This window comes from Quercus robur, chromosome 6 (assembly GCF_932294415.1).
Source record: "Quercus robur chromosome 6, dhQueRobu3.1, whole genome shotgun sequence".
Classification (NCBI taxonomy): Eukaryota; Viridiplantae; Streptophyta; class Magnoliopsida; order Fagales; family Fagaceae; genus Quercus; species Quercus robur.
In genome coordinates, this window is record NC_065539.1 from 10,777,067 (window position 1) to 10,799,480 (window position 22,414).

At 36.3% G+C, this 22,414-nt stretch overlaps 1 protein-coding gene and 1 pseudogene across 1 annotated transcript in view; one reads left to right on the forward strand and one right to left on the reverse strand.

The window, feature by feature from the left end:
- The window catches only part of LOC126732719 (patatin-like protein 2), a 93,041-nt gene that overhangs the window by 51,685 nt on the left and 18,942 nt on the right, over positions 1 to 22,414 (reverse strand). The window lies entirely within an intron of this gene.
- LOC126732724 (phosphoglycerate mutase-like protein 4) lies at positions 6,934 to 11,715 on the forward strand (annotated as a pseudogene).

Here is a 22,414-nt window from a genome sequence, read left to right on the forward strand (position 1 = left end):
AACGCCGCCACTAAACATTAAAGGCGAAACAGAACCCCAAGAGTCACAAGAAAAACTTTTCAGCTTCTGTGATCGTCATGACAGGTCACCGACGACCCCAGAACCTGGGGGGCAACTGACGGGAATGACAACTCTACATACCGCTGACGAAGATAACATTACTGACGAGAGAACCATCCATGACGAAGTGAGCAGAAACAGCGAAGGAAGCTATCATCACCGACGAGGCAAAGAGTTATTCAATACGATCAATCAATGATCCGAGCAGTTACCAAATCAACCAAGAAGACCGTTGGAGGGCCTATTAAAAGTCTCATTACTGGCCAGGTGCGTTACAAAAGAAAGCATTAACAGCCTCAACGGCTAGCCCTGATGGGCTCAGGTATAAAACTCTCACACAACCAACAGAAGGGGATATATGCAAAAATACTCTGAAACTATCTATTCTTTTCTTTATTGTGTTTAACTGTGATCCTAACTTTGGCATCGGAGACTTTGTGGCAGGCGCCACACCGGTGTCTCTCGACGAGCAAACCTTCACGCCTCACGGGTGATTCCATCTGCACATTCACTGACGGATTTGTGTTCCATCAATTAGTTATGTGATTTTCTGGGTTTTGAATGCTTTGGTGTAAGAATTTATTGCTTAGTTTAAGAATTGAGGTTTAAGCTATACAATTTTTTTTTTTTTTTTTTTTTTTTTTTGGTACTGAATGGTAGATTTTTTTGCAAATTTTATCGTTTATGTGATTTTTTTGGTCTTTAGTAATGAGGAGTGGAAGTGTTTTGCTTCATTTAGAATTGGAATTTAATGTAAAGTTGAATCTAGTTGACTCGTAAATTGTTATTTTGGTATTTGTATGATTTGTTCTCAAGGTTAATAACCTTGGATACTGCAGTTGATTTGGATTAAGGTTAATAACCTTGTATGACCATTTATAAAACCATTATAAGACCATCTATGCTTTATGGGATTGAATGTTGAGTTATTAAGAGTAGTTTTTATGCACTTAGTAATTTTTATAAACAATTTTTATAAGGGAAATCTGGTTGATTGGCTGAAAATCAATTGTACTAATAACTCTTGCAGGTTAGGAGTGCAACCTCCTTGGAGAATCATTTTCCCTTTCACCATTTGGCTGCTGTGGAAGTACAGAAATGCAGCTATATTCAGGAACCTTCATGCTCAACCTTATGTCCACAAGGGAGGCTCTTTTCCGTGCTTTGGAATTTCAACATTGTGGCCTCAATGCCAAGAAGACAGGCAACAAGAAATTGGTGCAAGTCAGGTGGGAGAGACCTCAAGCCGGGTGGGCTTGTCTGAATACTGATGGGGCAGCTATGGGAAATCCAGGCCGGGCTGGGAGTGGCGGCCTTATCAGGAACGATCACGGGGAATGGCTGGGTGGTTTTTCTAGGAGTATTGGATCTTCTAACAGCTTTATGGCAAAGCTTTGGGGGCTTAGAGATGGTCTCAATCTTTGTTATGAAATGCAGTTGAGTGTCATGGATGTTCAGCTTGATGCAAAGGCCGTTGTTCAGCTTTTCTCAAATTCTTCAAGTGCTAACCGTTGTGCATTGCCTCTCCTTGATGACTGCAAACATTTGATATCTCAGATTGGCCAAGTCCGAATCAGACATTGTTTTCGTGAGGCTAATACTTGTGCTGATTTTTTGGCTCAGTTAGGATCTCAACAGGATAGATCTTTTGTTTTATTTCATGACCCACCTGTGGGTATGTTGGATTTGTTAAGCTCTGATAGAGCTGGTATGTACCATAGCAGATACTCTTCTGATCTGCCTTGTTCCCCTTAGTTCTTTTTGTTAATGAAGTTCCTTTCTACCAAAAAAAAAAGATATGTATTTTATTATCTTTTTACATTTTTATGTAGTACAATTTAAACTTGGATTATTGGTGTATATTTTATCATCTTTTTACATTTTCATTTTATGCTTCATGATGATGAAAATTATTTAGATTTAATTAATATTGATAAGAAGTCATTAATGGTAATAACAAATAATTATGACACTAAAAAAGAAAAATTGTCCAAACTTTATTAAAATAATACCAATAATATATTATTATTATTATTTTTTTAGTAAGTATATGAAGTAATTGATTTAAGTATGAAATAAACTCCCTTATATATACATTGTCCTTTTTGGTAATTTATCCCTCAAACTGCAACTTTTATAATTGTTAGCCAAACACTCAGCTTTTTCAAAAAGTACTTTTTAACAGCTTTTACCAAACACTCAGCTTTTTAAAACTCCACTTTTTCATTATGCACTTTTTGAAAATTCCACTTTTTCATTATGCACTTTTACAAAAAGCTGAACCAAACTCACCCATACACACAAAAAGTAGCAAATATTATATACATTTGCAAAAAAAATTGTACAAATTTTGCAAATGTGTACAACATTTACCAATTCTTATGTGTTTACAATATAAATTTACATTGTAAATGCAATGTATATTTCTATATATATATATATATATATATATATATAAAGAGTGAATGAGAAAAGTTACAGTAATTTCACTACAGTAGTTTTGGTTTGTTTAACCTTCATTGTTTTGTTGGCCGTTTTTTTTTTTTTTTTTTTTTTTTTTTTTTTTTTTTTTTTTTTTTTGGTGAATGCATAAAGTTGTAGTATATTTGTTATATTATTTTTAGTTAGTCCACAATAATTTTCACAACACTTTCATAACAAATCAAATATGGTAAATTGTTATTGGTTCTAATTTAAACTACCAATGAAACTACTTTTTTGCCCACCAATAATAACTTGTAGTAACCTACTACTTATGATTTGTTGTGAAAATGTCATAGACATAGTATTTTTTTGTGTGAAAAATGTTAAGACATCTTGATGTTGTCACAATATTTTCAAAATTGCTGAGTTGTCAATTCTTTACAAGTTAAAATAAAATATAACAAAATTATAAAGGTATTATGAAAATGTTGCGTCATTCTGTTGTGTTTTTAGAAATTTTTTGTTGGTTTAATCAACTTTGTTAAGCCAAAATTCACTATTAATTCTACATACAATTTTCTTGGGTTGACTTTTTGTATATATTTTTTCTTTACACACTATTTTAAGTAAAAACACATAGTTTTGCACACAAAAACAAAAATTTAGAAAAAAAAACATTTTCCATCCTCTATGTTTGGGTTAGTTTACAATTCTTCCTTAAACTTTAAAATCAAGCAATTTTTCCCTTAATATTTTGGAAAAGAACAAATATGTCATATTGTTATTCTCTCAGTTAAACCTTAATGAAAGCTTATGATTCTTAAAATATTTTATTGTGTAATATCTAAATTACTCCTGCTAAATTTTAACATCCTAAAAATTTTCTTTACGTATTTTGAGTTTTAAATGATAAAAATTCTTAGAAAGTAGAATGATGATATTCGATGACACAAGCCTTTTGTTATCTTTTTTTTTTAATTTCTTAGCAAAACTCAATTGTTTATTGTTGAAAGATGATAATATTCGTTATCATTCTTAGAAGTTTTTAGAGAATAGATATATTGTCTTTAGCAAGTAGGTACTAAAAACTATTATAGTTAAATAAATATTTATATGTTAAATAGCTACCCTAACTTTGTGGTTGTTCAAAATTTTTACTTGAATGAGATTAACTTTTTACGACATAATTATCAAAATTCTTAAAATTAATGTCTCTTTTGATTAATGTAAATTTTTATATACTTTAAAAATCAAATGATTCATATCTTTGTTTTGTAATACAAATAAAATCTAGAATTGAAAAAAAAAAATTATATACTTTTTTTCCATGGCAAGCAATTTCCCTGTAGGTCCTGCCCTAACTAGTAGTGAAAAAAATTTCTGTCATGTATTTTTGGTATAGCATCATAGTAGGATATAATAGGATAATAGTCCTTCCCCCACCCAAAAAAAAAAGTTACTAGTCCAATGTGAGCCATTTTATTGGGCTTGTAGGCATATTTTAGCTGGACTAATCGGGTGGCTAGACCAGTACTTATACAGTACCCATAAATCCAAACCTTAACAAAAGAGAACCAACTTCTAGATTGGGACTTGTAGGACAAATACAAAAATGAAGTGGGGCAGAGGTGGAGCTTGGAAACCTTCACGGTGTTCGACCGTAAAATGAAATAGAAGTAAGGGTTAATTATATGTTAGACTTCAGAATTTAAAAGTGGTCTAAAATTGAACTCCACGTTTATCAAAATTATTAAAATAAACCATATGCTTTAAAAAAAATTATTTAAACTATAAACTCATTTATAACGAAGTCCTTAATTGAAAATGTTTAAATAAAATGATGTTGTGTATGTTTTTTTTTTCTTTTTAATATATAAGAAAGTAGTGTTCCAACCTTTAACTAGATTATTCCATTCTTAGTCTATGAGACACTCAGGAACCCATGGACACATGCTTGTCATATAAAAAATTATTTCAAATATTACTACCTAATTAGTTCAACTGTATCAACTATTTAGCAACTAGATTTTAATCAATGGCCCAATGTTGGAGGCCCACTAAGTAGCATCCACCCAAATACCCATTCTTTTCTTCTTCTTTTTTAAATTAGAGTTGGTTCATTGATGAATTCTAATGATCCGTTTGGATACAGCTGAAAACTGAAAACTGAAAAACACTATAATAAAATAATTTTTAAATGTGTAAATAGTACAGTGGGACCCATTTTTAATATTTTTTTTTTCTGAATAAAGTGGTTGTGGGTCCCATGAACAATACGTAAACAGTGCATAAACAATAAAATCTGTCTCCGCACAGTGCATGAACAATACTTGTTAACGTTCATAAGCACTGGAAAAAAAAAAAAAAAAAAAGGCCTGCTGAAACGCACACTAAATCATAGAGCTCTCAAAATGTCTATCAAGGTCACCTCATGTTTCCAAGAGATTTATGGTTTAAATCAAAGGGCCTATATAGTCTAACGGAGTCCTTATGGTTCAAATCCTAATATCTCTATTCGCTGGATTGCTAGAGAAGCGAATTGTGCAGCAAATGCTCTGGCCAAGTGTTCCTTGAAAAACAATATATTTTGTAATTTTGATTTTAGGTTGTGGCCCTCCTTATTTTGTTTCTGTTATCAGGGCTGAAGCTAGCTAAAAAAAAATGGAGTCCTTCTTTGACTTCCTAAGGAGGCCCTATACATTGGAGAAAGAACTAATGGCCTGTTTGGAAGTTTAGAGAGGGATGATAGTAGAGGGGAGTAGAGGAGAGGAGAGGAGAGTAGTGTAGTGGGGAGGAGAGTAGAGTGGAATGATTCCCCTCCACCATGTTTGGATGTTTTTAAAATTAATAAGGGGGAAGGGAGTAATTAGTCATTCCCCTTATTTGGATGTTTTAAAAATTAGGATGGAGAGGAGAGGAAATGATTAAAATAGACAAATTTACTCCAATTTGAAAATGAACTTGTAATATTGGTCTATGATTAATTTATTCTAAGATTTTTTTTCAATCATAGAATATGTTATTAGTGAATTTTTTTCATTACAATTTCAAAATGTTAAGAACCTTAAAAATTATTCACGCTAAATATAAAAATCAACAAATTGCAAACCATTAAAGCTTATATAAACTAAAAAATAACTAACTAATAAATTCAAATAAAATTTTTGGAAAGGCCTTGTGGTAGCTAAAATTGTACAAAAAGAAAATTAAATTGGAGCTTCTAAATCTCAGATTCATTATCATTTGTGACTACTTGACCTAATACAACTATGTATCTTTTTCTAAGTGAAAGCTCCTTATTAGTGGACAAAACTGAAGAAGAACAAAAAAAAAATGCAGTTTCCTCTATTTTCCTCTGTTTTCTTAGCATTGAAACAGAGGCCAAGTAATGAGAAACGGCACGTAAACACAAAAATCAAGCATTGAACTCAATGAAACCAAAAATACAATAAAACTAGCCGAAAGTTTGAATATGAGCTAGGGTTTTGGAGAGCAATACGACAAAACTGAAGAACAAAAAAAAAAAATGCAGTTTCCTCTATTTTCTCAACAACGAAACAGAGGCCAAGTAATGATGAGAAATGGCATGTAAACACAAAAATCAAGCATTGAACTCGATGAAACCAAAAATACAATAAAACTAGCTGAAAGTTTGAATATGAGCTAGGGTTTTGGAGAGCAATACGACAAAACTGAAGAAGAACAAAAAAAAAAAATGCAGTTTCCTTTGTTTTCTCAGCAACGAAACAGAGGCCAAGTAATGATGAGAAATGGCCCGTAAACACAAAAATCAAGCATTGAACTCGATGAAACCAAAAATACAATAAAACTAGCTGAAAGTTTAAATATGAGCTAGGGTTTTGGAGAGCAATACGTTGTTGTTGTTGTCATCGCCGTCGTCATCGACATTGTAGGAAGATAGCTCGGCTTCTTCTTTGGCTTTGGAAGGCTTTTCAAAGAGCTTCGTGTTGGCAATCGAATTCATAGGCTCTGATACCGTTGCTTTTGCCCTAGCTAGTTTGATTCAATTTTTCTTTTCATTCACCTTAATTTTCTTAGGAAACAAACAAATATTATTTACATAATCATTTTTTTTTTTTTTTGACGTTAAAAAACCTTGTAATTTTTTTAATATAATAAGGGTAAATTAGGCAATTTATATATTCAATAATTTTTGTGTTCTACTCTCCCTCCAAATCTCTCCAATTTGGAGGAATTAAAAATGAGGGGTTGGAGGTAGTTGAAACCCCTTCAAATCCCTCTCCATCCTTCTTTAAAAAACTTCCAAACAAAGTAATTAAATTACTCTCGCTCCCCCCAAACATGCCATAAAAGCCTACAGCCCATTTTCAGCCCCACTTGTGCCAATCGGAAGACGCGGTAGTAGTGGTAGAAACTTCTCATTTTTTAAACACCCAAACATGCCATAAAAGCCCACAGCCCATTTTCAGCCCCACTTGTGCCAATCGGAAGACGCGGTAGTAGTGGTAGAATAGATTCTGGTTTCCAAATTCCAATTGGTGAAAGATTATGAGCACGCTGCGCACCTGGCTCTCTATAAATCCAGCATCTTTGTGTTCGCGTAATCGCTCAAAACCAGTTAATCATCTTCGTCCACCTTCACAATTCACATTTTCTGGAGCTAAAACCAACGCAGCACAACGCTTAACTTCACTCGCCACACAATTACTCACCTAATCAAATCGTACATGGCCGAGTCCCACTCCGAGTCCAACTCCGATTCTAGGTTCGATCCCCGTTTCTCATTTCTTTTTTAACTATTTATTTATAGTCTAAAAATGGAAACTTTTTATTTTATTTATATTTGGGGTTCGAACTTTTAACAACACAGCTTGGTAAATCCAAATTACGCTGAGATAATTGTGGTGCGTCACGGTGAAACGGAGTGGAATCATGATGGAAGAATTCAGGTACTGCCTTTTTTCTCTAACATCAACTCTCAACGTGTAATATGTGGGATGCTTATGCTTTTGAAGTTTGCTTATATTAGCATTGAAATAATGTCACTAATAACCTTTACTGTAAAATTCAACATAGAGAGAATTGATAACTATGTTTAAGGTGATCTTACAACAACTATTGAGTTTATCTTTGTATGAAGACTTTGGGACATATGTGCTTATATGGGTAGTTATTAGATGTGGCATTTTCATGCACTTGGACAGTAAAATGAACTAGGCTACCAAGCTCATCCTAGAATTATTTCATTGAGGAGTTCATGAGATTTTTCTTTTTGGATGTTTCTCTCATATACTTACCGCGTACTAGTGTTGTGCCTCTATATTGTGGTTTTCCCTTTTTAATGAATTGATTTCATTTTTTTTTTTTTTAAGTCAATAAGTAGCTGATAATCTTCTGAATAAAAAAATTACCCTTAGGTCAGCTTAATAAAAAGTTTGCTTGAGATCGCTCTATATATAAAAAGCCAAGCTCAAACCTTTTTTGTGGCTATCATTTTTGCCTTGAAGTGTCAATGATTTTAGTTTTATAAATTAATTCATCTTTAAACAGGGACATCTGGATGTTGAATTAAATGAAGCTGGGAGACAACAAGCAGCTGCAGTAAGTTATGACTTGTATATTACATGCTTCACTTTGGCTGTGAAAACCCGATGAAATATGTCATTTGCCTTAACCTTTCTACTTATTCTTCTTTTCTTGTAAGGTGGCTGATAGGCTATCCAAGGAACCTAACATCTCTGCTGTATACTCTTCTGACTTGAAATGAGCTTTTGAAACTGCACAGATAATTACAACTAGCTGTGGTGGACTAGAGGTATGAATCCAGAAGCAACATTTTTGAAGTTGGATTTCATTTAAATACTAAAATAGATATAAGGAGATGATGGTGGTGGTTTGCATTGCAATAATAATTGCATGTATATTACTTACATTGAAGTCATTTTTTTCTTTGATGTAATTGATTTTATTTTGGCAATGAAAGCAGCATGAAATTAATTGACTGTGTTTTGGTGATCAACTTAAGCAGAACTATTCACACATGGAGTCCTGGATTTGGATTATTAACCCATATGAGAAACTTTCATAAACTATTTGGCATTGACCATTTGAATCTTTTTCTCATGTTCTACCATATGTGGGGCCATGTCTTTTGCTAAATTATAAGAATTTTTTCATCTCAACCTTGACTCCATTATCTGACCTTTGGCCTTGAGCACTAAATGTAACAAATTGAAGATGAAATGGTGGTTAAGTTGTCATGAGAGTGTTATGTGAAATGGAACACTAATCTTTTTAAGCTTGAACAATCAATTTTGTATTGATAAAGGTGCCAACTAGCTTGGCCAATGAAGTCTCTTTTATTAGAAGCATGACCTAGATTCAAATCTCATCTTTATAGAGTTAAGGCATGAAAAGGTTATGTATCCTATAATGTGAGCAGTCTCCAATGGAATCCACCACCCCCCCCCCCCCCCCTCCTCCCCTCTTTCTCTTGCTCCCAAAAGAAAAAGGCTTTGTTATTGCTATATGTTAATACTCATTCCTGATTACAAGGGAAACATTTGGTTCTTTGAACTTATAATGATTATCCATACAATATAATTTTTATGGTATTACACCTCCGTCTCTCTCCCCTTTGTAATTGTTGAAACCTATTAGGTAATTGGGATGATAACAAGGACATGTTTGGAAATTCTCAAGATAGATACCATAAATGGTGCATCTTTAGACAAATAATGATTAAGTCTTTGACAATATTGGGTTCCAGTATATTATGAAGCCAAAAGTAATCTGTTTCTCATCTGTAATTTGGACTTACCAACAAAAAAAAAAAAAAATTCTGTTTCTCATCTGTAATTTGGAATCTGGAGCATTATTGTAGTTGGATTTTAATATCAGGTAAGTAAAGAACCTGACCTACGGGAAAGAAAATTTGGGGGATCTTCAAGGCCTTGTACTGCGCGAAGCAGCCAAAGTTAGTACTAAGGCTTACCAGGCTTTTTTATCCCACAGCACAGATCAAGAAATCCCGGTAAGTACTCTTTACTTTAGAGTTGCAATACCCTATTGGAGAATCTTATGGCCTGTGAAGCTTGAAGTTTGTTCTATAAATGTATGGCCAAGTAATGTTGGTTGAGTAGGTGCTGGTAGATCTCAAGCTGGATATTTGATAACTCTTTTTTAGGGGTGAGCTTACTAGATTGATTATGGGGACTACGCCTGATGGAGTGGAGGTCACTAGTTCCTCTTTATCCCTCCCCTTGGGTGAGAACTCACTTATAAAAGGAAATAAATAAATAAGTTGGAAGTTTGAAGAGGGATACTTTAGTATCTAGAGGTTTTGTGTTAAGACCAGGATCACTAATAATAAATTAAAAGGTACTCAAGAACTTCTAAACAAAAGGACTCTAAACTCCAAATAGACTCATGGGCCTTTAGTACAGCTAAGGAAAGCCCACTCCAGTAATCTAGATGTTTCGTTCTCTTTCTAGTAAAACTTAACCAACAGCTTTCTAACCGAAAAAACTTAACACAAACTCAATAATAACTGAAGTAGTCTATAAAAGGTGCCAAGATAGTCCCACATAAAAAATAGACCACAAATCTTGAATCTTTTTTAATTTAATCTTGTTTTTCCTCGAACTCTTCTTTACTGCCATTCTAGGTGGTCTTGAATTTGAACCCTATCTCTACTCTACCTCTCATTTAAAAAAAATTAAAAATCCTTCATGTAGGGTTCCACTTCTTAAGAGAGATTTTGGGCCACTCATGAGGAGGAATATTAGAATAATGGTTAGATGATTAAATTCATAATTTTCTAATAGTTTAAGCTTCTAGGAATGAAAATACTAAGAAAGATAAGAAATGGAATCATTGTTAAAAGCTAGAAGTGACTCTTATAGAGGAAAATATAACATGCAATGGATGCTAATTAATGCTTAATGCACTGTTAAGAAAGAGTAATATAATTCTAATTGATAGAGTGCAAAGAGGCAGAAAGAGGTCTAGAATAACATTGGTAGGAATAATAAAGGATATGTTAGATAAGGAGATGACAGTCTACGGTCATGAATCTTGTAGAGTCTTGTAATTCAATTGGCACCTCATGGTATTTCCAACAGAAATGTCCACTGTTCAAAATCCCTCCACCCCCAATTATCGAATTATCAAAAAGGAGATAACAATCTATTATTCTAGATTGGATAAAAAGGGGAAAGAATACTTAGGGTTGATCTGAACTAGTTGATAAGAATTTGTATCTGCCCCAATTTAATTGAGATGAGTTAAACCCGTTCCATGTGATTGATTCTGCTATGTGCCTTTTTTTTTTTTTTTTTTTTTTTTTGAAAAAAATAAAAAAGCAAAATAGTTCGAAATATATGATTAAAACAACAAGTACTATAATATTGAATGTGCATGAAATTTTAGTTTGGAAATAAGCAGAAAAATTGTTGGATCAATCTCTTTCATTACATGCAGGGTGGTGGAGAAAGTCTTGATCAACTTTATGAACGTTGCACGTCTTCATTGGAGAGAATTGCCTGAATTGGTAGAAAGCATAAAGGTATGACGTCATTTGGCTCGTCTCTTTTATAACTTTTCCATCTGGAACATTTTAAAAAGTTAATTTTACATACTCCAAAAACCTTTTCAATTTGGGAGTGAAGAAATTTTACTAAGTGTTACAATTCATGAAATGTATGTGTGCTAGCCATTTTGTTTTATGGTTTGTATTATTACTTCGTAAATTGCAGTACACAGAAGTTCTACCTCTATGGGGATATGACAGCAGAGGCTTGACTTGGATTCCCAACCACCCTGAGTTTGGTTGGGGGACAACATTAAAGTTTCAATATTGTTGGTGCGAGACCTATTAAATATTTTAACTAGTATAATACATTGCACTTGGAGAATAACCAGTTGAAAACTGCATTTGCCTAATGCTGGAGAGCGAGTGGTTGTGGTCACTCATGGGGGTGTTATCAGAACATTTTACAAGCGAGCTTGTCCAAACGGACGAGCTGGAGGGAAGGTACTGAATACATCCATCAACATATTTCACTTGTCAGATGGGGATGAGTGGACCATAAAATCATGGGTCAGTTTCACAACACACTATGGAGCCTTGTATTGTTCACCATTTTCGGGATGAACAAAGTTTATCTTCAAACTAGTTTGGAGAGAAACTCTACAAACTCATCATATATCTCTATATTGAGTGTGAATTTTGAAAATTTAACCGTTAAATTGCGTGCTCTTATTATATTTTTCATGCATGTAAAATTTCAAGGAGATCAAAGATCAATTGCTATCTCATCAAACAAATGTTAAAATTTCAAATTTTTATGATCTAAAATTGTGTATAAAAAATAAGTTTATTGATCAAATAGTAAATAATATCCAATTTGAACAAAATTTGATATGTATGTTAAGAACATAAGAAATATGAAATTCAACGATTAGATTTTTAAAATTCACACCAAAATATATATATATATATATATATTTATATATAAGAAGTTTGAAAAGTTTCTCTCCAAACTAGTCTGGAGAGAAACTTTATTCTTTCGGGATTTACCAAATAAAAAGTTGAGTGAACAGTCATAATCATAATTGCGAAAACAAATTTCCCCTTACCAAGCTTGCAAATTCCTTTTCTTTTTCTTTTTTTCTTTCTTCAAACTGTTTGGCCAATTTCCAATGTTGCTTAGAATCACTTTCCACTAGTAGAATTGAAATATGAAATTTAAAAATAAATAAATAAAACTAGAGGGAAGATATAATTATGCAAACATTTTAGTTATGTCTTCAAGGATCATTTTAGGTTAACAAATTTGATGTTCTATGATGAATAGGTAGTGCAATATATATATATATATATATATATGAATAATGCAGTGCCACATAAAATAACACAACTTGTACTACAACTTGCCTACATGATGAGTTGTGAGTAGTAAAGGTGTAATGGCAGGTCCACGTAAAAAAGAATTTTTCATTTTCGCTATAATAATGTAAGTTTTTCATCAAGAATCTTATAACTCAATTAGCTCATTTTATTCTATGCATTTTTAATAAATCGAGTGATACAACTCTTTTGCAACATTTTTATGTTCATAATGATGTCATGCTCAATTGTGATACTCCCGAGAAACAAATCTTCAAATACTTGCTAAAATGACATGTTGTAATTGATGCACCTTAAAAAGAGTACTAGTGGCAGGTCCATGTAAAATTAATGTTGCATAAATCACGACTTGACATCTTAACAAGTTATGATCCCTACTTGATCCACCCAAAGATTAGTCAAACCAAGAGCTAAAAAGGTCCTAAAACACTTTAGAAAGAAAAGAAACCAAGAAATAAGGTATGCGTGATATATATATATATATATATATGAGAGTAATGCTAGTGTCACATAAAATAACAAAACTTGTACCACAACTCGTCCACATGGCAAGTTGTGAATGGTTAAGATGTAATGGTGGGTCCATGCTAAAAAGAATTTTTCATTTTCGTTGAGCTATAAAAATGTAAGTTTTTTGTCAAAAGTCTTATAACTCAATTAGCACATTCTATTATTGGATAATTTCATCAACCCCCCCCCCCCCCTCTCTCCCATTTTCTCTCCATTTTGCCCAAAGAGAAAACTACTGGGCCCCACCATTTTCACCCCCCTCTCCCTTTTCAACTAAACACACTCATTTTTAGTTTTCCCTCCTTTCCTTTTGGGTCCGTTTGGTTAGGTGTTTTAGGAATTTAAAAGATCGTTTTTTAAAACTCAAAACTCTATTTTACATCCATAATTCCTCATAATTTTTTTTACAAATGCTCATTTTAAACATAGTTTTTCAAGCGCTCATACAGACACACACTTTCTATCCTCCTTATTCCACCTCCAACCAAACGAACCCCTAGATACAAATCCCCTTCTCCCCCAATTATTAAATCATAAAAATAAAAAATGAAAAATGTTCTTCATAACTATGTTCATTATTCGCAAAGGACCGTGTTGCTACTTGGCAAGGGATGGCCATGGGTAGGGTATGGATTGGGTATACCCATACCCTACCCGAAAAGTTTGCCCATGGATACCCGAATATCAATACCCATTAGTATCCATACCCGAATCTTACCTGGATTTATTATCCATGGATATCCATACCCTACCCAAAACCCATTTAATTTTTTTTTTTTTTAATCCAAAACATTTTAACTTAAAAACTAACCAATAGCTTTATCTTAAAAAAGAAAAAAACTAATCAATAATTTTTTTTTAAAAAAAATTATTGATTAGTTTGTATGTGCTTTTCTCTTTCTTTCTTTTTTTTTTTTTTTTTTTTTTGAGTTAGAGATTGAAATTTTATTAGATAAAAAATTAAAAAAATAAAATAAAATAATTTTACATAACCTCTTCTTTTGCAACATCGAGAGTATTGTAGTTGTAGTCGTAGTTGTTCAAAGAGTCTCAGTAGAGCTTCGCTCTCTTCAGCGTCAATGCCCTCCTTCACATCCGCCTCGTCGCTCCGTACCAGTCTCCCAAGCAATCAGAGCAGATGGACCAAGGCGATTTCTCGCGACTCGCCCAATCGATAGCCGATTTCGTCCAGGCCAAAACCAAGCTTATCATCGGTCTAATTCATCGACCTCTGTTCCTCTCCACCAGGCAATTGGGCTTCATCGTGGTCGTAACCCTGATTTGGATCTCCTTCGCGATCAAGAAGATCGTGAAAGGCTTGTTGCACAATCCGAAGCTCTGGCTCGCCGGCTCGGTTTCCGTTTACTTCTTCAGCATTTTCGGCACTATGCACAACATAGGTGAGTGAGAGAGGTTTAGGTTTTTTATTTTTATTTATTTTATACGGGTCGGGTTTGGATAATATCCATACCCTACTCGAACAATTCGGATAATATCCATACCCTACCCGATTAAGTTTTACCCATGAAGAACCGGGTATTACTCGGAACATTTGGATTGGATAGGGTTGGATATCCATTACCCATTGGGTATGGCCATCCATCCCTACAGTACTTGCTATGCTGCTATAGGCGCACTCAAATTTATTCTCAATTCAAGGTAAGCACGCGCGTCATGTGTGGGTCTGATTATTTTTTTTATATGGTGCAGAGGCAATTATCGAGATGTGGACAACTTTTCATCTAGTTGGTGCTATTGATGTTGAAGCTGCGCCAGTTTTTCTTCTAACTTTTCTCGGATAGAGACCTTTTTGACTTTAGCTCAAGGGCCCCTTTTGACTTGGAGAAGATATAATTATACAGACATTTTGATTATGTCTTTGATGATCATTTTAGGTGGTCAAACTTGATGTTCCATGATGAATTGGTAATCCAAAAGAATAGTAAACACAACCAAACTCTACCACTCGCGCAATATTTGCCCGCGTAATATTTGCCAACATAGAATTTGAAAAAATCAAACTCTACCAAATCAAATCAAATAATATACTCACTGCACATGTAAAATCAAAGCCAACACAGCATCGACACAACCCCCCACCATTCAAAATCTAAACAAAGACCCATTTGAAACCCTCTTAAATGATAAATCTATGATTCAAAAGGCCACCTAATAACCAAATCCAATACCTAAAACCCTCATCAACCTGAAAACACCAACAAAACTCTTCCTCCAAGGCAATGTGAGCCATACCCCCACCACACTCTACCGTCAAACTCCCAAAACCAAGACAATTTTGCCACCTTCGACCCCCACAACCTCCATCTAAACCTCCATTCATTGCCACAACTTCAAAAAATTACCACCCAATCACAAACACAAAGTCTCTCTCTATCTCTCTCTCTGAAGAAATAAGAAATTTCCTTTTTTAAATAGATTTTTTTATTCATTAAAAATGAAAGTAAAATTTTTTGGATAGGAAAAAAAAAAAAAAAAAAAAAAAAACTAAAACTAAAACTTTATAGATGTGTAAAAACACAAGAGCTATTTAGACCTCCAAATTAAAATTATGGCTCGATAGATTTTACTCTAACTTATACTAAGTGCGGAAAAGAGTAAATGCAGGCATATAAACAAACAAGCTACTCTAACCTATATTCATAATAATACAGTAGTAAAATGAAAGGTAAAAGAGTAGGGAAGAAAGATGCAAACACAAGATAACATGCCAATATGTTATTGAAGAGGAAACCGAAGAACTCGGCAAAAAACCTCTCTGCCGCCCTCTAAGCGGTAATCGATCCACTAAACAATCAATTGGGATACATGGGTTAGCAAAAGACCCTCCAAGCCTAATCTACCCGCTGTACCTAAACCCTCCAAACTCCTACTCCAATAAGGTTTATCGAAATCGTGTCTTGTCTAGCTCTCCAGATTCCGCAATACGCCCGATTGCATTCGCCAAAGCCTGGCTTCTTCCAATACTTCCCAGTAGCATCAAATCCTCACTTGATATTCTGAAAAGGTGTGGTAATAAGTGTTTGGGCTATCAACCTCTCAATGGTATGGAAATGGAGAGGTAGGAGTTGAGGAATATCCACAAGCAATTGTGTAGAAATATGTGGGTATAACAATCTCTAACTCTCAAGGTTTGTGGCTAGGGTTTTCTCTCAAAAGTACTCCTTAACATTTGTCGGTAATGTGGGTATATATAGTGTAGGTACAGAAAGTGTGTATCAAATAGGACAATCTAACAAAACGGAATGTTTCGCTAGTGTCTCACGGGAAGGCCTTACCCGCGAGCTACTCGCGAAACACAGTTGTCTCCATCCTATCCTAACTATTCGCATTCCAGTCATGTGCAGGACACATGCATCATTTCGCGGAATGCTTAGTCGCGAGCTACCCGCGAAAACTCTTCAGTCTTCAATTTGCTTGAGTCTTCACACTCTCTCTCTCTCTCACACACAATCCTTAAAATTAAATCCCACAATAAATACAGGGTACAAAAGATTGAATAAAATTACAATCAAATTTGGCACGGAATTAAAGCTAACAAAACAAATAGTTGTAAATTACAACTTTACAGAAACTAACAAAGATGAAATTTAAAAGACAAAAAATGATAATTAACCAAATTAAAGGGTGTAATTTATATTTTTGTCTAAATGAAAAAGGGAGAGAAAGAGAGATTTGTCCTTTTTCTTCCTTATGTTTTATTAAGTAATTTAATTTAATTTAAGAAAGAAATGAATGAATGAGACTCACATTAAATTAAATATATCTTAAGCCCATTTCAAAAGAATATTATTCTCCTCCTTTTAGAAAGGAGTGAGAGATGCAGAGAATGTGGAAAAACTTTTTCAAGGGCATCCTCAAGACCGAACCTTTCCCTTGCTTTGGGCATGACAAACTAACAAGCAGCTAGCACGTCAGTGCATCATCACTGTCATCATTATAATACAAAAGTCAAAACCATAGCTCAAGTGTGCCAAAGTTAAAATGTCAGCATCTAATATTAAAATAAAAAAGGACGGCATTGCATGAATTTCCAAAGCTTTTCTTTTTTTCTTTTTCCTTCTTTTGAGAAGTCATGAACATCCAAATCAACCGTTCAAAGTGGATAAAAATATGTAAGGGCGCCAAAAAAAAAAAAAAAAAAAAAAAAAAAAAAAAAAATCTATGCTTTTCTTGTGTACCAAGCACAACCCGGGGTTTTGAATTCCAAAGTCCAAAGTCCAAAGTCCAAACATATATAGAGACAATAATTAAGCATTATATATATAAACAGACTCTAAAACAATAACAAATTTTAGAGGAGTTTAGCAATAATTTTTAAGGATGATAGGATAATTTTTATTAGTAAATTAATAGTGATGAATTAATTTGATCGTATGACTAATGTGAATAATATATACACAGATACACCTATAAAGAAGAAGTCTGAAAGATATGGGTATTGTGCTGGTTAAGTTTATATATGATGATGCCGAAAAAATCCCCAGTGAGCCACACAGTCCTTGCATGCTCGCAACCGTACCTGCACAACAAAAAGAGAAGACCTAATAGAGGGCACCGGTGTAGTGTCGGCCAAATACCCTCCGAAAGTTAAGTTAGAACTTTTCACAACTCTAGAGTGCCAGAGCTGAGGTAGATTATGCGTATCTTGGTTTGTGAGGGTTTTGGGGTTTTTATAGTAATAGAGGGTTGACATCTCTTCCTTGGTTTAGAAGTTTTTTCCTTATAAGAGTCCCCATGAGCATATTTTGCGGAACCATTTCCTTATAGGAGTCCTTTTGATTAGCACTGAGCGTGGGGCACAAGATATTTCCTTAAACACGCATGTGTGGAGACCAAGTGTAGGCCACATCAGAACTCAATCTCGCATACTCCCTTTAGCTTAGTGGCGTCAGCTTTCTATCTTCTTCGCCCAAGGTGCTCCCGTCAGCTTCGAGATGGAGCCGTAGACTCCCTACTGTCGTCACTTGTCAATGGACACAAGTAAGACCGACGGGTTTGTTTGGAACATCACCTTATGCCTTTCCATTAGTGAGTGATCATATTACAATTTTATCCTTATTAGCTGCCCCTTACTCTATAACCTCATCAGCTTAAGCTGACGGGTTATGGAGTTGAACTTTATTGTTAATTTTCTTTTGCTCAGGAGAGAGGGAAAATCATTTATGGGCGATTCCTCGAGCAGCCTTTATTAAATGCTTGGACACGTGGCACAACTCAATTGGCTCCGCTTCTAGACGAGGGCGTCGCTTCGTCTTTCGTGCATATTCTCCCTTATATATACCTCGCCTCCGTCCTCATTCTCTTCTATTTTACTACTACTGATTATCAGAACGAACCTGTCACTTCAAGGACTTCGCCCATGTCATCTTGCTTTAGCTAAGATCGTCATCATTCAAGAATCCATATGTTTTACTTGGTAAGTCACCCTTGCTCTCATTACCTCCTGTCTTTTACTTTTATCCTTTTTGATTGTGAAAATATATATTTTTTAGAAAGGTCGTCAACTTAGGTTCTTAAAATACCTCCATCGCTTGTAGGTAGTTAGATGTCTAGAGAAGTGACGAGTGAACAGTCGTTAGTCCGCAAGGGAGCGAGCTATGACGAGGTCTTCCCATCAGGTCATGAGCCCAAGGAGGGCTTCTCCTGGTCGTCAAAGAGGGAAACGTCAGTCCAATCTTCTGACGAGGAAGTGGAAAGTCGTGGAGGAGAAGATGAGGTAGTAAGTGAAGGCGAAGATGAGGATGACGAGGGAGAAGGTGGGAGAGGGAGTGACATGGATGAAAATGATGGTGAGGAGGAGGTATTAGAGAGTACTTCAGGTATCCCAAGAGACGACCGTCCTTTCATCCTTCCTAAAAAATGGACAGTTAATGACTTTCTACCGACGATGTCGGACAAGGTTTTCAAGACTTTACGTGGTTGTTACCAAATTCCGAACAACATCCCAATCCGTCTCCTTGGGAAGTTTGAGAGGTGCTATTCAGGGAAGACCGTGGACGTCAACATGTATGATGTCATGTTCGTAGCAGGATTAAGACTGCCTCTGACGGCACTTCACCGTCAGTTGACCAATTTTTTGGGGTTGTCCATTAGCCAAATTGCCCCCAACACTTAAAGGATATTCATTGGGGCTGAGATTTTGTGGGGCCATCTAAATGGAGGGAACCATCAACTAACTCTTGACGAGTTCTTTTGGTGCTACCATCTATAAAGTGGTGGGCTGTACTAGTGGCGTTGGGCTGCTTCCTGCAGCACTAGGCCCAAGTTTTTTGGATAAAGGAGTTGGGACCGGTCCAGCTGCAACTCAAGTTGGTCCGGCTTGTGTGCAAACTAGGCCAGGTTTGCCAGGAACGTGCTTACGGCAGGCAGAACTGTTTCAGACAAGTTGTGGCAGACAGACATAATAATAATAAAATAAATAAAATATCTGGCCGCTCAGTGGGAAATAACCAAACAACCCTCGAACACAATTACAGTAGCAATAATAATCATTTTTACTGAAGGAAAAGAACAAAATAGAAGTGAACAAGTATTAATATGTATGGGTTAATCAAAATGTTAAGAAATCAACTAAAGTTCGATCCGCAGGAGCAAAGCCAAAAAGGAAAGAACGTTCCTTCTCAACGCAATTAATCTCTCAAGAAAAGTCCTACTGTGGAGATTAACTGCCCTGAGGGAAACGGACCTGAGTGGTTTATGCACAGAGGCTCCTTATGGTTTTCACAGAGAGCAAGACTTCATGAGGGAGAAAGGGAATCAATCTACCGGTGCATGCCTACCGTTCCAATTCTCACTTTGTTTTCTTTCTGATTGTTTTTCTTTCTTTCTTTCTTTCCCACTCGTTTCTTTTTCTATTTCTTGGTTTCTCTTTTCAAATTCCTATTTCTTAGTCAAGGTTCCCGTTGTTACTCTGTTTTTCCTGTTCACGGCAAGATCCTCTTTTTATAGTGCCTGCCGTGATCGGATTTTACTGTTTTAGCCCTTAACCTCCTTTGTCTGGTCTGGGTGTACTGGCTGACCATCACTGTTCCGTCTGTGTGCCACCCCCCATCACTAGACAAAGAAGGGTATTTTATTTGCTTGTCTGTCGTGGCATCCTTTCCTGCTACGGTCTGGGTTCTTTTTCTCTCCCTATCCCTCATGGCATGCACCTAATGGTTCCAACTCAGCTTGCTTCTTTTGGGTAATAAGTCATCCCAACAGGACACCTCCCCGAAAGAGCCTGAGCTGGAACCTCCAAAATATATTTTTCCCCTCTCCCCACCACCAAACCATGCCCTCTGAATCTCCAACCACCGACCTCACCATACTCTGTATTGGCTGGGTACAGGCTAGTGGTGCCTGGGCCTTGCACGTGCCCTCCTTCCATATGTGTCCAAAATCTGCCTGCTGCCCATTCGTCTGCCGTGGTCTGGAAGCTTGCCTGTATAGCTTGCTGTCCGTTTTCTTTGACCTTTTATGTGGGTTGCTTTTTGATTTCCACTCCTCTTAGGAGCTGGGCCTTATTTGATGATGGACCTTATATTTCTTTGGCCCACTTCTTGATTTCCCTCATTTCCTGACATATTATTTTGTTATTCCTACTGTAATGACTCAATCCTGTTGAGCCTCTTTAGGCCAGCTGTTTACTTTTTCCCCCAATGGCTTGGTATGGCCACTGGTTTTTCTTACTTATAGGCTCCTATGTCCCTTTTGTCTTTCTCTTAGGCATCCTTGGCCCACTTGCTTTCTTTGGGCTTCCTTGACCCTTTTACTAATTCTGCATTCCTACAGGCTTTTACTAACTTCATTGGGCTTCCCTGGCCCAATTACCTTATTCTCATCCTTGGGGTTCATGAGTTTGCCATAAACCCCTTACTTTCTTAATTTGCATTGCTTTGGGCCTGCGGCGGCCCTTTCTCACTTTTCTACATCATACACTGCCCATGGAATGCTATTTCTCTCTTTCCGAGCTTCTTTAAGCCCACTTGCCTCTTTGAGGCCCATTTGTTTATTTCATAGGCCTGTGATCCATTATTCCTGCCGCTTAGGCCTAATGGTTTTGCTATCTGCTTGCCAATTCTTTGCTGCCCTTATTATTGGGCTTTTCTTCTTTCTACCTGGATTCTCACAAATGGCCCTCAACACCGTCCTCAACACATTGTCTCGTCCCAGAGAATATACCACTTTACTGCAAGGAAGAAGGGGCTACGGTTGGTATCTGATATGCCTAATTCCAATAGGAATTGGAAGGGCTGGTATTTCTTTATCAAATGGACGAACTGGGTGTGTCATGAAAAGGAGTGAGAGACAATGCCTCATGGCTTTGACAACACTTGGGCTTATGTCAAGGATTCAGGTTAATCCCATATGTTTCTTTTAGTTTATTTGTTTTGAATTTCTAACATCATCTACTTTTCTTGTTTTTTTAGCTAGTGTTCGTCCACGTATCACAGGCGAGCAAGAAGATTTTATTCGTCGGGTAATAGAAATTCCATTGGAAAAGTGTCAGGATCTCATTACACTCGACACTTTACACGCGTATTGTGGGGGTCTTGAGCTAACACCAGAAGCCCGTCGTCTTAACACTTATTCCTGTCCTCGTAAGTTTATCCACTTTAACCCTTCTTTTTTCTTTTTCTGTCGGCTTGTATAAAGTCGTCACTTATTCCCATATTCATTATTTACCCTTTTGCAGAAATGGAGGCAGCTAGGCTGAGGGCACAGGTAAGGGCAACTACTACGCGCAAGAAAGAGGAGAATGCCAAGGGAAAGAAGGGGGGGCCTTCGTCAGCCCCCAAGGCCGTCAGTAAGGGGGCGACTAAGAGGAAGGGTGACGGAAAGAACGACCGCCCGTCCAAAAAGGTGTCTGTCATACTTGGAGAAAAGCCCCCTAAGAAGCCATCACCTCCCAAGCCGAAGCATGGGGCAAGCAAAGGGCTGATGACGACGTCCGACCCCATCACCCAGGATCCTGAGCATCGTCTTCTCACTCACAAGGACTATGCCTTGAAGATGATGGAGTCCATTATTAGGGACAAGTTCGTGGACCCTTGTGCTGAGCAAGCCACGGAGGAGCTAGAGGCGTTAGGTCTTTTTGAACTTGATTGGGTACGTACCTTCCATTGTTTCTCCATTTATTTATTCTTATGATTAATAGCTGACGGTCATCCTGTCTTGCAGGTGATGGTTCGTATGAAAGCTTTGCAAGATAGGGGCGTCGCCAAGGAAAGAGTGATCACCCGTCTACATAAGCATATTAAGAACCTGACCGACGGGCAAGAGCAATACAAGGGTGCCCTTCATACCCTTAACTAGGAGGTGAAGGAGTTGAGAGAGAAACTAGAGGAGGAAGGTCTTCAGAAGAAAAAAGAGCAAGAGGCTAAGGAGGTGGCGGAAAAGGAGCTGACGGCCCTTTTAGGTCAAGTGGAGACGGCCAAGGCTGACGCCGTGAAGGAATTCAGGGCGTCACAGACATTCATTGATGCCTGTGCTGAATACTCTGGTGATGGGTTTGAGGATTGCCTT